At 47.7% G+C, this 16301-nt stretch overlaps 1 protein-coding gene across 2 annotated transcripts in view; it reads right to left on the bottom strand.

Moving 5' to 3' along the window:
• The window catches only part of slc20a2 (solute carrier family 20 member 2), a 44674-nt gene extending 34089 nt beyond the window's left edge, over window positions 1-10585 (bottom strand). The window contains exon 1 of one of the 2 annotated variants that reach the window (XM_076033358.1): window positions 10227-10585. The gene's annotated coding sequence lies outside the window, so the exon portion shown is untranslated. The remainder of the gene's footprint in view (window positions 1-10226) is intronic. The other variant, XM_076033357.1, reaches the window with a different exon arrangement.
• Window positions 10586-16301: the final 5716 nt, after the last annotated feature.

Raw genomic sequence — 16301 nt, forward strand, 5'->3', positions numbered from 1 at the left:
CCACGAAGGGCTAACCGAAAAAAGTTTCCCCCGACTTTTGCCCATATTTGCATGTGAATTTGCATGGTCCAAACCAACATGTTTTTCAGCCGCCACTCAAGGCCGAATGAGACTTCTTTGCGTTTTAAAAAAGCTGCGTGGGGGTCACCTTCTGTCAAGACCGCGCCGACCCTGGAATGTGTGAAACACTGTAAAGATGTCATCGCCTCCTCAGTAAGAGGAAACCGCTTCGAGGAAATTTAATCCTCCTTTCTCACACTGTACAGGTGCGACACTCTCCGCTGAGAGGAGCGTTTTTGCTTTCTTTTTTTTTTTCCAGCTGAAGGATGGGATCTGTTAGCCTCACCCGCTCTCCACATTTAGCCCTTTCCCCCCCCCAAGGATCCCTGTAGTATTGAGATATTTTTGGGCCATATTTTTTTCTTTTCTTTTCCAGCCTCCGTTCCAAAACAGTTTTCATTCTCCATGTCTGGATGATTAAAGATCACAAGAGGACAGACTGTATAATTCAGCGTTATTAAAAGAAGCAGAAACAAGACCGTTATCAGACCGTTAATCGCATCCTCGGGCTTTAAAGCACCGATAATTAAAACCGGTTGCATTAGGCAGCCTGATTATTCAGCACGGTCTCAACAATGTGATGATCATAATAGCGGCGCTGCGGCGAAGCACAGTTTAAGTCACGCTGGGTAGAATATCACCCTGCAATTTGCAGGTAAAAGCTGCAGCTTTCCCCGGGTGCTACCCGGTAGATCAGTGTTGGTCGACTTTCACATAGGCTTTAACAGAATCCAACCGTAGATATTCTTTGCAGTCCTGACTGGTGGGTGATTTCTATGAAGACCACTTCTAGTCAAGGGGAAAGGAATAAACAGACGGCCAAACTTTCACAGCCCCGACACTGAGAGCCATTTCGGCGACGTTTGAACTGGATTGCGTCAGCGCGCAAACTAATTCAGGACAGGACGCACAAGTGCCCCCTGACCTCTTGACATCCTGTCAGCTGACATGACAAACGAGGCTCGGCTCCCCGCAAACAGCAATTTTTATTTTCAGTGTGTTACTCCAGAGGAATGATGTACCGCAGCAGCAGCAGCAGCAGCAGCAGCAGCAGGGTTTGGTCGGGTGGGTTGTCTGACGCTCGCAAATCATTCCCCGTCCGCACATGCCATTGTTTCAGCTCCTCCCAGTGCCCCCCCTCCGACGCACGCTGGCCTCCCAACGCGGATCCCTCTGGACTCCACCTGACAGGCTGCCTCTAGCCTTTCTGCTTGCCGAGGTGTCACATATCCAAGCCTTGCCTGAGTTGCTAAAGGCGGCCGTGACCGGGGATGATTTGGCCAGAAATAGAAGCGTCACATGAGCGCGCTGACCAGTCAGCCAGCTGCTCGTCCTTACATGGAGCCCAGAAGCGGCCGCACAATCGGATGCAGACGGTACCGACACGACGACAACCGCACGGGGCAGTCAGTCATTTCTGTACGGAGCTTGTCCCCCAAAAAAAACAAAAACAAAATCCTCCACCGAGCCTCAATTTTGCAACGCTATCACTTTTGTCTTTGGTTGTATAAAAAAAAAAAAAAGTACTGAGAGATTTTGTGATACGTGAGTCACGATGGATTCATTTACAAAGTTGCCACTGGTATAAATGGAAAGTCAAGTTTCAATGGTTCCTGCACAGCTTGAGATAGTTAAAAGCAAGACTGCCTTGCCTTTAACTCAAAGAATCCTCCCCCCTTAGACACTGCTCATCACTACCTCATGTGCACTATGTATGTAACCATACCAAGTCAAACCCTTTTCTAGCTCTTAATTAATTGCATTTTTGCCCTATTATTTTTTTGTCATTTATGTAATGTAAATAAGCATAATGCAAGGAGTATCGCCTTAGGCACCGTCTGCACCTTTGCCGTGCAGGCACTTTTTAAATGTGATTTTTTTTAGACTATTGGTATCTTTACACTGAATCAGGGAAACGCATAGGAATTCTGATGCACCTGTTTTAACCCGTTTTTAACTCTTAAAAATGGCAATAAATCTCGAATCTAATCTAATTTGGGAGCAATCTGACTGTCAAGATCTGAGAGTTCCCGACCGCTGAAGATACTGCTGATCTCAGGAGGAGCGGCGACGGGGCAGCAAAAGATACCAAGAGGTATGAAGCCACAAAAAAAAGTTATGGATTTTTGTCCCATTTCAAGAAAGGAGGGCCGTGATCGGGTGCGAAACATCCAAATTCAAAAAGCTGTGACTCATCCGAGTCGAGCAGTCAAGGTGAGAGAGGCAAACAGCACGTGCACTTGAGGTTCGGAAAGAAAAAAAAAAGAACAGATCCATTCTACCTCCCGCAAACAAAACACAAAGCCTCACAGTTCCAGTGGCGAGCTGGTCATTAGCATAGCTAACACTGGGCCAGCGGCCGGACAAGAGGCGCTCTGTGCCACCGGCCTTTGATACCGAGCCGGCCGTTTACAGAAGGCCACCAGAAACACTGCGAGACGCCTCTCGTGGGCCGAGTGGAGAGCCGGGAGAGGTGGGGGGACGCGGGGGATGGGAGAAAAAAAATAAAATAAAAACACACAAACACATGGAGGCACGGCAGCTGAGGTTAGCCGAGGCCTCGCACGCATGTTTGTGGGAAGAACGGAGCAGTTTGGCTCGTTAGGGGACGCCAGGAGTTAAAGAACGGGCGGTTTCGCCTTCGTGTCGCCCTGCCTGATTTAAGCGAGGGGGCTCCTCATGCTTCAAAGCGACCGAAATGGAGGGGGGGGGGAAGAAAAAAATGTCCAGTCTGGGTTTAATGTCTGTCAAAGAAGACAGAGGGGAACCCTCAACGCCGCCGCAAGCATTCGGGGAATAATGCGGCGGCATTAAGGGCCATTAGGGCTCCATGCTGGGTCGGTGGAAGAATGCGGACCTCCACGACAGCGGGGGGGGTTGGTTGGAGGGGGCGTTGGGGGAGGAGCTGGATGGGTGCGGGGGGGTGGGGGGGGTCGCCAGGGAGGGAGCGGCTGGCTTCACCGAGAGCGCCAGCGTGAGTTTGTCGCAGGCAGCAGCGCCCGCCGGCTGGCAAGCGCATCGGAGCACCGACGGCGATGTTTATTTGCATGTGTCTAAAAAAAACACAGATGTCTAAAAAAAAAAAATGTTCGGGAAAAAAAAAAGCTTGGCAGCCCAGAGCTCCGGGCTTCTGGTCGAGACGTGGAGCCAAATGGGAGACAGTGGTTGTAAAGTAGTTAAGAGGCAAAATCGTTTTTGACGAAATTGTCTCCTCCCGGAGCGTCTCACTGCGAGCCGGCCCAGTTTCACAGACGCAGCGAGCTTCTGGGAGGGAACTCAGAAGATTAAAGCTGAAACACCCCACCACCCCCCCAACCCCGACAGCCATCTCCTGCCATCCTCCTCCTCCTCCTCCTCCTCCTCTCCCTCCCAGCGCTGCTCGACCGACGTCGAACGTTAGGGCGCAAAAAGACTGCGTTTCCTTCATATTTGGCGACGGCTTCGGCGCTCACATGGAGACGCAGGCGCGCCAGGATGAACCCCCCCCCCTTGCCCGCCATCACCCCCACCATCATTGTGCGGCGCCCGTCATGTGACGTGACGGAGGCGAAGGAGGGCTAACACATAACAGTGCGATTGTGCTGCCAGGGGGCCGAGGCAGGCCGATCAGAGAGAGACAGACTGTTCTCCCGCTGCCAGCGTCGGTGCCAAGTGGCCCCCTTCCGCCCACCGAGATGCGGACATGCCCACCGGCAAAGGGGGGGGGGGAGAGGATCCGCCCCCAACCACCATCATGGAAACCTGAACAGGCCTCCGGATGCACTTTAGCGCACATTTTACGAGCCTCCTTTGCTTCCTCGTCGAAGCGGCTCAGCAGCCCAAGGTCGAAGCCTTTTCAGTTTGGAAAAAAAAAATAGAAAAAAGGATTATGAAAAGGATGACGGAGGAAATGTGTATTTAAAAAATCATCATCCCCCGTCGCAGCCGCGAACCCACATTAATCCCGCGAGACGGAGAGAATCTAATTAAGCGCGAGTCAACGGGAGGCCGACGGGAGTGACGCGTCTTCCCGTCTCTCTGCCGGAGCCTCGCCCGGTGAGACGCTCCACACTTTAACCGCGTTCAGACTGCCAGCCAAAATCCAATTTGCAGCCCAACCACATTGAAACCGAATGGCTCTTTTGTAGTCTGAACAGTCAACAGACCACATGATATACGGACTGAAAGCACCTCTGGGAGGTGGTTTCAAATGGCATTAGGACGGATGCAGCTCGGTCTGAACGGCTCCAAACACACCGATGGCTTTTGACCGTCCGTGACCTCACTCGTCCACACGACGCAAGACCACAGAGCGCCACTCGAGATGCGGCGCTGTAACGTAACGGAGCGGACAGAAGCAGGGGACAACAGCAGTCCCTGGACAGAGGAGGAAACTCATGGGCTCATCAGTCTGTGGGGAGATACAGTAGCTCCATTCAAGCCAAGCTGGAGGCCGTTTATGAGGGCAAGTCCTGCTGTCGCCATTATGTGACGTCACACGCTACTTGCGCTTGAACGAAGCTTCCGCTCCGACGTCATTGCTACAGCAACCTGTCGGATCGGTCAATAATGTGGCCCAGTCTCAACAGAGCCAGATGCTAAAAACAGTGTGGACGGTCAAGCCCTAAAGATTTGGATTTGAGACGGAAACTGAATGCAGCCTTCCAGACGGGAGGTGAGGCGGGTTCGTCTTCATTCGCCGACTCCGTTTTACAGAAAGCCGTCGAGTGAGGCCTCGTTGACAGGGAAGTAAGTCATCGATGCACCTATCTTTTTCTTCCATCTTTTTCCTGCATCGTGCTCTCCGCTTCCTCGTCGGAGCAGCTTGGCGGCTCAAGGTCGAGACGTTCAGTCTGGAGAGGAGGAGAAACTCCTCCTCTCCAGCGTTCGTCTTTGTTCTCGCTTGTCATGAAATCTTGGACGACGGCTCGTTTCTGCGTCAAAAGGGAAAATCTGTAGCGATATATGTTCTGGCGCAATGCAGGTGATGCCGTCAGCCGTGATAAAACTTCACCTTTGTCTGATGTCTTTGCTGGGGGTCAAGTGTTTGCTGATAGCCGCCGCTGACAACCAGGAGCATGCCCTTGATTCTGCAGGCGACTGGACTGAACACAACGCTTCTACATATGACCTATAATCTTCTGCTACTTCTTCTCTTTTCTTTTTAAGTCATATGCTTTTTCCATCTTCTCTTTGCACTGTATACACTATATTACCAAAAGTATTTGCTCACCTGCCTTGACTCACATATGAACTTAAGTGCCATCCCATTCCTAACCCATAGGGTTCAATATGATGTCGGTCCACCTTTTGCAGCTATTACAGCTTCAACTCTTCTGGGAAGGCTGTCCACAAGGTTGAGGAGTGCGTTTATGGGAATATTTGACCACTCTTCCAAAAGCACATTGCTGAGGTCACACACTGATGTTGGTGGAGAAGGCCTGGCTCTCAGTCTCCACTCTAATTCATCCCAAAGGTGTTCTATCTGGTTCAGGTCAGGACTCTGTGCAGGCCAGACAAGTTCGTCCACACCAGACTCTGTCATCCGTGTCTTTATGGACCTTGCTTTGTGCACTGGTGCACAGTCATGTTGGAAGCGGAAGGGGCCTGCTCCAAACTGTTCCCACAAGGTCGGGAGCATGGAATTGTCCAAAATGTTTTGGTATCCTGAAGCATTCAAAGTTCCTTTCACTGGAACTAAGGGGCCAAGCCTGACTCCTGAAAAACAACCCCACACCATAATTCCTCCTACACCAAATTTCACACTTGGCACAATGCAGTCCGAAATGTACCGTTCTCCTGGCAACCTCCAGACCCAGACTCGTCCATCAGATTGCCAGATGGAAAAGCGTGATTCATCACTCCAGAGAACGCGTCTCCACTGCTCTAGAGTCCAGTGGCGGCGTGCTTTACACCACTGCATCCGGCGCTTCGCATTGCACTTGGTGATGTATGGCTTGGATGCAGCTGCTCTGCCATGGAAGCCCATTCCATGAAGCTCTCTGCGTACTGTACTTGGGCTAATCTGAAGGCCACATGAAGTTTTGCCTAGGTGCTTGATTTTATACACATGCGGCCAGGCCAAGTGATTAGGACACGTGATTCTGATCATTTGGATGGTTGAGCCAATACTTTTGGTAATATAGTGTATAAATGCAAATTTCTCCTATGTGAAATGAATATAGACATTCTATACCATTCTTTTCTATTCAACAGCTAGACTTGCTGTGATCAAAGTACTTATTATGATGGATGACGTGACTGTTCATTTATTTTTGTGACCCTATTGAGCTTAAAAAAAAAAAAAAAGAGGGCGTTCTCTTTCTACCTTCAGACAGAAACTTTCCACACTGGAGCTCTGGGGAGGGGGGAGGGGGGGTGGGGGGTGACAGATTGTCATTGCGGCTCGCAGCGGTGATGACTTCTTCCAAGAGATGCTCGGCGCCGGGGCGTTATCTAACTGGCATTTACAACCTGAGCAGGTGCTAAAAGTTGAGGCTATCAACTTTATGGGCAAATCCAAAGCAGGTCAAGCAAGCGGCACAGCGTGACCTGACCACTCATTGGGAACATTCCTGCGACAAAAGGCGGGTCGGAGCCAAAGGTGAGTAGTCCCGCTGTGACCTGAGAGCAGGGGGGAGTTTGGAGGGGGGGGGGGATTTTTTTTTTTTTTTTTTTTTTTGGGAGGGGGGGGGGGTTGGAGGGGGGGGTGGAGTCAAAGGGACACAGTGTTCTTCGAAAACGTGCACGTTCCCACAGAGGGAAGGGTGGGAGGAGGGTGGGGGGGGAGGACACCTCCGCGAAGAAAAACTGGTTTGACTCTCGCCTCTTAAAAGCCTCTTGTTGATCCTGAAAACATTACACAACGTGCACATATTTCTTACACGCGTGTGAGCGGCGCCTCCTGCTCCCTGGCGGCTTCCACGCAGCGTTTCGCTGAAGCCGTCGAGCCACGCAGCGGTGTCGGGTTTTCTCGCCCCGCGTTCAGGTGGGGAAATGTGGGGGGGGGGGGGGTCGGGGGGGTTGCAGGGGGCATTCGTGGGCGTGACGTCAGCGTGGAAAGCGCGCCGCCACCACTCGCTATCCCGCCAAGAGGATTACAAGAGAGGAGGACAGGTCAAAGTACGGAGGAGACGCAAATTTAAAAAAATCCATCCGCCGTCGTAGCCGCGAAAACCCACCTTAATACCGCCAGGGCGACCGGAGGGAAGTTTAATTAAAAACACGAGGGGGTCGGGAGGCCGACGGGAGCGCCCGTCCCGGGAGAGCCGCTGCAGTTTGAAACAAGAGTTTGACGTCACACACAAGAGGAGGTTTGAACTGATTTTTTTTTTTGGGGGGGGGGGTCTTTATTCTTTTTCCACATACGTTCCCTGTGGGTGTGGCACACATGATAAACACGTGAGGTGCTTTGTTTTTTTTGTTCTTATGTTCCGTTTTTTTTTTTTGTGCAAAAAAAAAAAAAAAAAACCTATCGGGAATCTCAACTTTGCTTTGCAGAGCGTGGTCGAGCGAGGCCTCGTCCCGCACCGTCCCGTTGGCAAGAACAAGGAAGTCATTAATGGACCTATCTTATCGCTCCCATATCTGCACCAAAAACGCTTAGGGCCAGACGAGATACGGCGGATATAGAGGCCTCGCTTTCCCGCCGGCGGAAGGTGACGGCTTAAAAAAAAAAAAAGAAAAAGAAAAAGGGCAAAGAGAAAAAACACAGCATGTGCCAGCAGCGACAGACCCCCGCTTGCTTCGTCTGTGTCACTTCGTCTTATCACAATGCAGCTTAATCATTAACGCCACGGCCACATTCTGGCTGTTTGACTGCTGCGTGTCTCCCACAGCCTATGTGTGCGTTCGCCATAGCATGAGGCTCTGCGACACGTTTCGTGTCGTAGAGGAATAGAGGGAAGGTGATGCGGAGATTTTGTTACACGTAGGGGCAGAAAGAACAAGTACCACCACTGCAGCAGCTGCACTGGAAGCCTCACTCGTAACCTCGTAACTCTATTTATAACTCAAACTGTCCCCCACCACCCCCCTCTCTGCAATAGCTAATAATAATGATGAGAATGTGATTATTTAAAGGAGTAGTACGTGTGTTATCAAGCTATTGCTCCTCTAAATTTGAACATCAACCTTTTTTAAGCACATCGTGAACTCAGGTCAGGGGTGGGCAGGCAAACTTTTTCACTCGTGGGCCACAGTGAGTTGTGAAGTTTGACAGAGGGGAAAAAACAATATCATGAGATACGTAGAAAACGTGCGCTTTAATGTCAGTTGAATAATAAACCAAAGCGTTGCAACAAGATATCCGTCTTTGAAGCCCTATGGTATTTAGCTCTTTGTTGAAATTTCTCTTAAAACACTGGGGAAAAAAAATGGATGAAACGCAACTATTTTCTGACTTACTTACTGTTAATATAATTTCTTTGAGTTCGGCGGGCCGGATTAAAAGGCCTAACGGCCCACATATGGACCCCAGGCCGTAGTTTGCCCGTGTCTGAACTCGCGGCCTCAGACTTGAAAGTTTTTTTTCCATCTTCTCTTTGCATTGTATACACTATATTACCAAAAGTATTTGCTCACCTGCCTTGACTCACATATGAACTTAAGTGCCATCCCATTCCTAACCCATAGGGTTCAATATGATGTTGGTCCACCTTTTGTAACAACACAAACAACTCTCCTTCTGCTGCTTTGCAGCAGCGGCAGGACTCTACTTTGACGACAAGAGGAAGAAAATTCTCAGGAACAAAGGGCACAAAACAGCGTCTAATTATTTATTACAATTATTGTTATCATCTGCAAATTCCAACCTTCTTTCCCCTTTTGTCTCGAGTTCGAGTCATTCCAGTCGTGCACGTGTGCGGCATCTGTCTTGTCACCACCACCGCCATCACCACAGTTGACTGATGTTTACACCCGAATTACTGGCGCTGCCCCAGCTGACATACCTGCTTTACAGGCTGCACACACACACACACACACACACACACACACACACACACACACACACACACACACACACACACACACACACACACACACACACACACACACCACGCGTTTACTCGGCTTGGCTTTGCTCCTGCACGTTCTCTGGGTACAGACCTGAAAAAAACGACTGCTCGTGATCGACACCCCCCCCCCCCCCCCCGGGGGGGACGTGACCTTCCCTGTTAAGCAAAGCAAACCAGCCCCGACTTATTGGGATCTGCCGCTGGCCCTGGCAGCACTGGGACTGGGACTGGGACTGGAGCTGCGCTGCGCTGCGCGGCTCTTACTGCGCATGCCCAGTGGCCGACCCGCCTTGTCGTCAAACAGCGGCAGCCAGGAAAAAGAGCTCAACAGACTGAAATGAACTCGCGTGATTAACGGCGAACTAATTAGATCGCCCGGTTGAGGGAGGCCAAGCGTCGGCTCTCCCCCCCTCCCGCCCCTCGGTAGCTTCTGGCTTCCTCCAGGTTCCCACACTGGTTTCGGGGCCCCGAACGAACCGAAGAGCTCCGTCTGAATCGGCTCTATTGTGACTGTGACACTCTCTCTCTCTCTCTCTCTCTCTCTCTCTCTCTCTCTCTCTACAGAAGACACGCACGCACGCACGTGTGTGTGAGCAAGCAGCCCCATTCAGCCGTGTTCCGTTGCGTGCATTCGCCACCTCTTCCTCTTCCTCCGAGAGGTTTGGTTTTTTTTTGGGGGGGGGGGAGAGAAATCACCGACAGTGAACGCAGCACGGCACACGCGCAGCACGCATAACGTAAACCACGTGCGGCACCAACAACGGCCGACCGGAGCCGTCACGTCACGTCCAGAGAAGGGAAGGGAAGGCGACCGAAGACAGAAACCAAAAAAATGAAAGAAGAGCAACAGAGAAAACGACGGAAATGTCGCTCTCTCTCTCTCTCACGTTGTGTTGCACTTACCAGCAGCAGCAAGCCTCCCCCCCCACCACCCCTCTCTTCCTCCCTTACCCCTCCTCCTCCTCTTCCCGGTTCCTCCTCTTTAAACCACACGAGCCGCGTGGTGGCGACCGCAAGAAATGCGTGATTAAAGAAAGTGGCTCAACAACACCGAGGGAAGGAGAGTGTGTGTGTGTGTGGGGGGGGGGGGGGGGGGGGGGCACAGAGACAAACTGCGATATACAATTTTTTTCTTCCTCCTCCTCCTCTCCGCAGACAAAATGTACTTACCAACGAAATAGGACACCAGCTCAAGGGGGGCAAGCGAGCCGTCCTTCTCCGCCTCTATCTCAGTCCGTCTCTCTCTCTCTCCCAGAACGGTTCCCTCCTCCACCTCCACCACCACCACCACCAAACACCACCTTCTTCTCCTCTTCGTACGTTTCTTCTTCTTCTCCTCCTTCTTCTTCGACGCTTAACGTCACGGCTTCCACGGCAGTGCGGGTTGTTCGCCTCGTCTGCGCCTCATGCGACCATGTTGCCGTGAATGTCGCCTGCTGCTGCCGCCGCCGCTCGCTCTCCTCATCCGGGCGTTCAGGGGGGGATTGAGCCGCCGTCTCACTCAGCGCCGCAGCTCGGGATGACAGCTATGGATGAGGGAGGGAGGGAGGGAGTGAGGGAGGAGGGTGGGAGGGAGGAGAGGAAGGGATGGGGGGGAGGGGGGGGCAGTGGTCAGTCTGGCCGGCGTGGGGAGGGAGAGAAGGGGTGGGCAATCCATACCAATGATGTGCTGGGGAATTCTTTTTTTTTTTTTTTTTTGCTGTTGTTGTTGTTGTTGTTGTTGTTGTGCTTATGAGCAGCACAAAATGATAAAAAAAAAAAAAAAAAAAAAAAAAAAAAAATCCACTGTTTGTTTTTGGGGTTTTTTTGCGGGTGATTTGCATTGATTTGTTCCCGGGCTGTGAGTGTGTGTGTGTGTGTGTGTGTGTGTGTGTGTGTGTGTGTGTGTGTGTGTGTGTGTGATACGAGCGCATCCCGTGCGCGCACCCGACACCTAACCGAGCATTTAAATCACAAAAGGGGGCAGATTTTTAATGTTTTAACATTTAAAAAAAAAAAAAAAAAAAAGCAGGCGAACACACCAGCACATAAACCCTGGCATTCCTCACTTTTTCCTCATTCCCCGCCCCCCCCACCTCATTTCTCTCTTTTTCCCACCTCTAGTTCATACCGGACGGAAACACAGGAAGGAATCCGGGGGAATCGCAGCTTCGGGGCGACTTGAACAACGATTTACGTCGACCTCGCCCTCATTTGTGTGTGTGTGTGTGCTCTTTTGTTCCACTCCCATGGGCTGGCTGTCGTCTGTGTGTGCAAAATGTGTGCGGACGCTATGATCTCCGAGGCTGCGGCTAATGTTTAATCCTTCAAAACTGCTCTATTATGGCTGGGGCCACGTGCGCCAGGCATAAATGCGTTACGTAACCGCCGCAGCCAGTCAACAACAGCGGGGGAAGGGGGGAGAGAGAGTAGGGGAGGGGCCTGAGGGGGGTGGGGGGCGGAGGGAGTGTGGGGGTGGGGGGTTGCCGTTTGAAGGGTATTTAAACCACCTTCAAGCAAAATGTACATTATACTACTGTGTACTAAAGTGCATATATCACAGTAACATGTAAATTCTTATTTGTTTAAAGGTCCTAATGCGTGTGGTTTAGTGACACCTACTGGAGATGAAGAATAGTGCAACCCCTGTTCTATTTTATTTATTTATTTATTTATTTACATTTGTCCCCCTTGAGCTCACATACTCCTTAAACCAGCTGCAATGCTCCAATCTCTATGATTGAAAATGATTGTTCTTAGCAAAATTATTATTATTATTTCTTTTCCATTGGTCCTATGTAGTTACACACTGCGCCCTCAAAATACCTCTATTAAAGATTGTAGACGAACAGGAAGAATACCAGTTAGAAACTGCTAATAAAACACACCGAGGTTCGTCTTTTGTGTGAGAATCTATTTCCCTTTTTAATTCTATAATTGCTGTGTCTTGTTGAGACCTGACACTGCTGCCCTGTTCAGTCACAGTGGAACGTCTGACTCTTTGTGACTCAGCCACTGCAGTCTCACCCACGCATGGCCTGGCGTACCTTGTTATTTCACATTACAGCCACATAACTGTCCTTGATGCACACAAAACTACATGTTGCCTGTAGGGACTGCGCAGGGCTTGGTCTTAACCTGCACTGGCATCATAATTCTGGGTAATAACAGAGAATGGATTTAGAGGCACAGTACTCGTTTATCATCCATTGATAAGAGATTATAAAAACATAATGTCAAAGTTAAAACCTAACCAGACCAACATTTTTGCATCCATAAAAGATAACATAACGGAGAATAATTTTGGTACTTTTGAAAATGAAAATGAAATGAGCAAGATTTTGATGTACGGTTTCACTCTAATCCCAAAGAGACGTAGCCGTTTACAGTAACTGCGGTAGACGTGTCAGTTGATTAACAGGACTGCATTTGGACACATTGAAAGTAAACAATATTTGAGTTACTCTCACCAAAACAACAACTTAATATCGTAATAATTCAGTGAGCGATCTGTTTAGCTTAATAGTAATAAAGAGATAGGGCGACGGCAGGGTTACACCCTGGACAAATTGTCAGTTGATTGCAGGCCCACGTGAAGTGACAAAGCAACATCGGCACTCCAATTCAGTGGACACCACGGACAACTTTGGGTTGTAAAATTAGCCTCACGTGCATGTCTTTGGATTGTGAGAGGAAGCCGGAGTACTACAGAGAACATGCAAACTCAACACAGAAAGGCCCTGCGACCTTCACACTGTGATGCGACGGCACTAACCACTGCACCACCGTGCTGCAGCGTGCTAATTATAATTCAAACTTTCTGCCACCCACTTGTTTACAAGCCTTTAACCATAGCAGGATCTGGGGGGAGTACAGCAACAAGAGGGCCTTTTCTTCGAAAAACACAACACATTTTTTGTATGACACTTGTGACGAAGCACTCTATTCTATATAGATAGGTGATTAAAGTACAAAATGTTTTTCTTAAGTTACCTTTCCCAACAAATTGCATTCAGGCTTATTGGAGGATCGGTGTAAGAAATTAACGCTTGTACTCATCTTCAGTAAAGTCAAGTATTATCAATGTAATCCACACAGCGTAGCAAATACACAGAGGTTTATCTTTATCAAGGCTCGAATACACTTATTGGAATAATCTATGAATGGATTGTCTTCCCATGTGACAGCATGCTTTAATAGGATTACAAACAATCCTGAATCTTTTATGTTGAGCATGATGAGCTGCAATGTGTCATCTCACGGGTTCAGCCCCAACTCTCACCTGTTTTCATCCAAAAGGGAGACGATTCCAAGACCAATAGCTCCACAGTTGCTTTTATCAACCACCAAACCCTCTGGGCGGGGGGGGGGGGGTCACAATGTTGCAACACCAATGTACTGTCTGCTCTCTGGCAGTCACACAACAAATATCACAGCTTCATAGCAGTTACAGGAAAAGGACCCGCTTTGTTATTGTTTTCTTGGAGTGTTTCATTTGTAGTTACACCGTGGCAGGCTGGTAAACATTATCACATACATACACACGGATCGTAAAAAGATCAGGTGTTGTTGCGTGTTGATGCATAAATCATGTTTCCCGATAACCACAGATCATCGTGACGAATAACATCGTCGAGTAGAAAAAAATGGGACTGGCAAACAGGGTATGTGTGTAATAGTCATGTACAAGCTGGAGCCTTTTGTCACACGGGATAATGTTCACACTCTTTATTAGCGTTATCGTGCACAGGCAAGTCTGCTCGCTCGGGAGCAACGTCAACCATATTTTCTGAGACTCACACCCACAACTCAAACAGACCTTTCGGTGAGCAGTTCACGATGCACTCCTCTTATCTCTCTTCTCTACTGGTCTTTCTTTACATATTTCTTTTTCCCACAAACGTGAGAAACGCCCATATACTGGAATCCAATTACATAACCCACGCTGCTAAATGCAAGATTGTTTGGCCCCTCCCGTTACCATAGCGTCCGTTTTGTATGCTGCTGGCGACTGTAAAGAAAGCGGGATTGTATGCAGGCTGTCTGAGGCTCTTTTTTTTTTTTATTGCCATTTGGATTGATGACAGCTCTTTACTCTACATACCACCCTGTACATTTTTGTTCCACACGAGGCCCCATTTACAATTCACATTCAGATTTCATATACAGACATGTGGCTTCCAGACAATGTTAAGAACACATTTTAGTTTAATGCAGAATACACTGCAGGATATTTAAATGTGAATGAACACATTTGTAATTTCTCTCTCTGAAATGTTATTTTAAAGTGACTAATGTTACATTCAATGGAAACAGGCCCTTGTCATACATTCTCTCTCTAGTCCATGTCAAAAGGTTCTAGGAGCAGTCATTTATTCTTTATCAAGTGTTTTTGGTCTTAAAATTCTCCCTATAAGACTCTGCTTTGCTGTGCTAACAACATTTACAGCAAGTATGTTAGAAACAAACAAACAAAAAATGTCTTAAAATCACTCCTTAAAATCACGTGCTCTAACAGAGGCGTACACATGACACTATTTACCTACACAATGGACCCTGTTCTTTGTCTTCAGACTAAGTTATTTACCCATTACTAACGTGGCTATTTGATTAGGTACTGGTACGACGCCTGACGCCATTCCCTTATTATTTCAAGTGTGAAAGCACACCTCACTTAAAATATTTGCTGCCATCCTGTGGACAACTACTGGTAAAGCGGTTTTCAAGGGTGTTCTTTAAAGATTTAAATTTAAATTTCTTGTCAAAAGTTTAATAAACTACCCATAGATATATTTGTTTAAGTAAACAATCTCTCTAAAATAAGTCACTTGGAGTTGCTACCCATAGAAAACTTATTTTACGTAACCATAGCAATAGTCTTGCTCAAAGGGGGTCTTCATCTTGTGCCATAAGGCAACTGACACAGACAATCCAGCCTCAGAGTTTGTTTAATATTTAGACTTGGATGCTCACACTGATTTCAAATACACCAAACGCTAAAAACAAATAGTAATATTTACTCACTGTTACTGAAATGCAGTGGAATGTTTCGTGCATTCTGGGCATACATACCGTACTGGCTAAAAAATATATATAGCCTACATTTACAATCCACCTTGTGCAGTTTTTCATTTCAGCTTCATTCACACCGTCATGTCAGCATGGATCTATGAGTGATTTTGGTGAAAGATGTTCCCAATGAAATCATATCCAATTTCTGGAGTGATAGTTGACAAATGTCAGATGGAACCAGAAAGAAAGGACTGCAATATGCATTGAAGCAGTGGAGTGAAAGCAGAGGAAGGACATTTTGAATTTGAAGGGTTAGGGTTACTGCTGGAATTAGGGTTAGGGTTTTGGGGTTCCTCATGGGCTAGAAGACCCAAATTTGACGTGGCTGTGTCTTGAGGGATCCCGATGAACCTGCAAGTGGCCCCATGTCTCTAGGACAAAGTTGACTTTTGAGCCCATAGACTTGCATGGCATTAGGCTTAGCGATAAGGCTGGAATTAGGGAAGCCAAAATGGTGACAAAATAGTTTTTTTTTTCAAATTCACTGAAACAACATAAATGTGCAAATAATGTTTTACCTTTGGCACACCACTTTTTGTGATAACCAACATTCTTTTTTTTTATCATGAACATTCATTTCACATTTCTATTAATTTATGAAATCATTTTATTTTGTACAAATAAACAACTTTAGCAAATCACTCTTTGTGACATCAAATCCTGAACATTACTATTTAAACAAGAATACTCCTTTCACCCCCAGACGTGACTCTGCGTCCCCCGGTGGGGGTGTGCCACCCACTTTGACAAACACTGGGTTAGGACCTCCAAGGCATCTTTATTTAATTCAATCATTAAAACATTCCCAGTAATTTTGTTTTTGGTGTAGGAGGTCCAACCTAAAAGACAATACAGACAGGAGACACAACTCAACAACAACAAAACAAAAAAAATAAATAAATATATATATATATATACATATATATATATATATATATATATATATATATACATATATAAAGGGGGGGGGGATTTGAGGAAAATCAATTCTGCATCTTAGGTCAGGCAAAGAGTGTACTTCTTTTCTTTTTTTTTAAGAAAGACATTTCACTTCACTTCACTTCCAATGTTGAATTGTATTATTTCCCCACTTCCTTCCAAAAACAGGATTTAGATTTGTCTTTTATTTCTCGTTCCCTTTATCTTTTTTTTTTTTTTTTTTTAATGCGCGTCTAGTCACTGCGGGGGGGCGTA

The sequence above is a fragment of the Nelusetta ayraudi genome, unplaced genomic scaffold, assembly GCF_046127955.1.
Source record: "Nelusetta ayraudi isolate G7.1 ecotype Tasmania unplaced genomic scaffold, CSIRO-AGI_Nayr_v1 ptg000041l, whole genome shotgun sequence".
Taxonomy (NCBI): domain Eukaryota; kingdom Metazoa; phylum Chordata; class Actinopteri; order Tetraodontiformes; family Monacanthidae; genus Nelusetta; species Nelusetta ayraudi.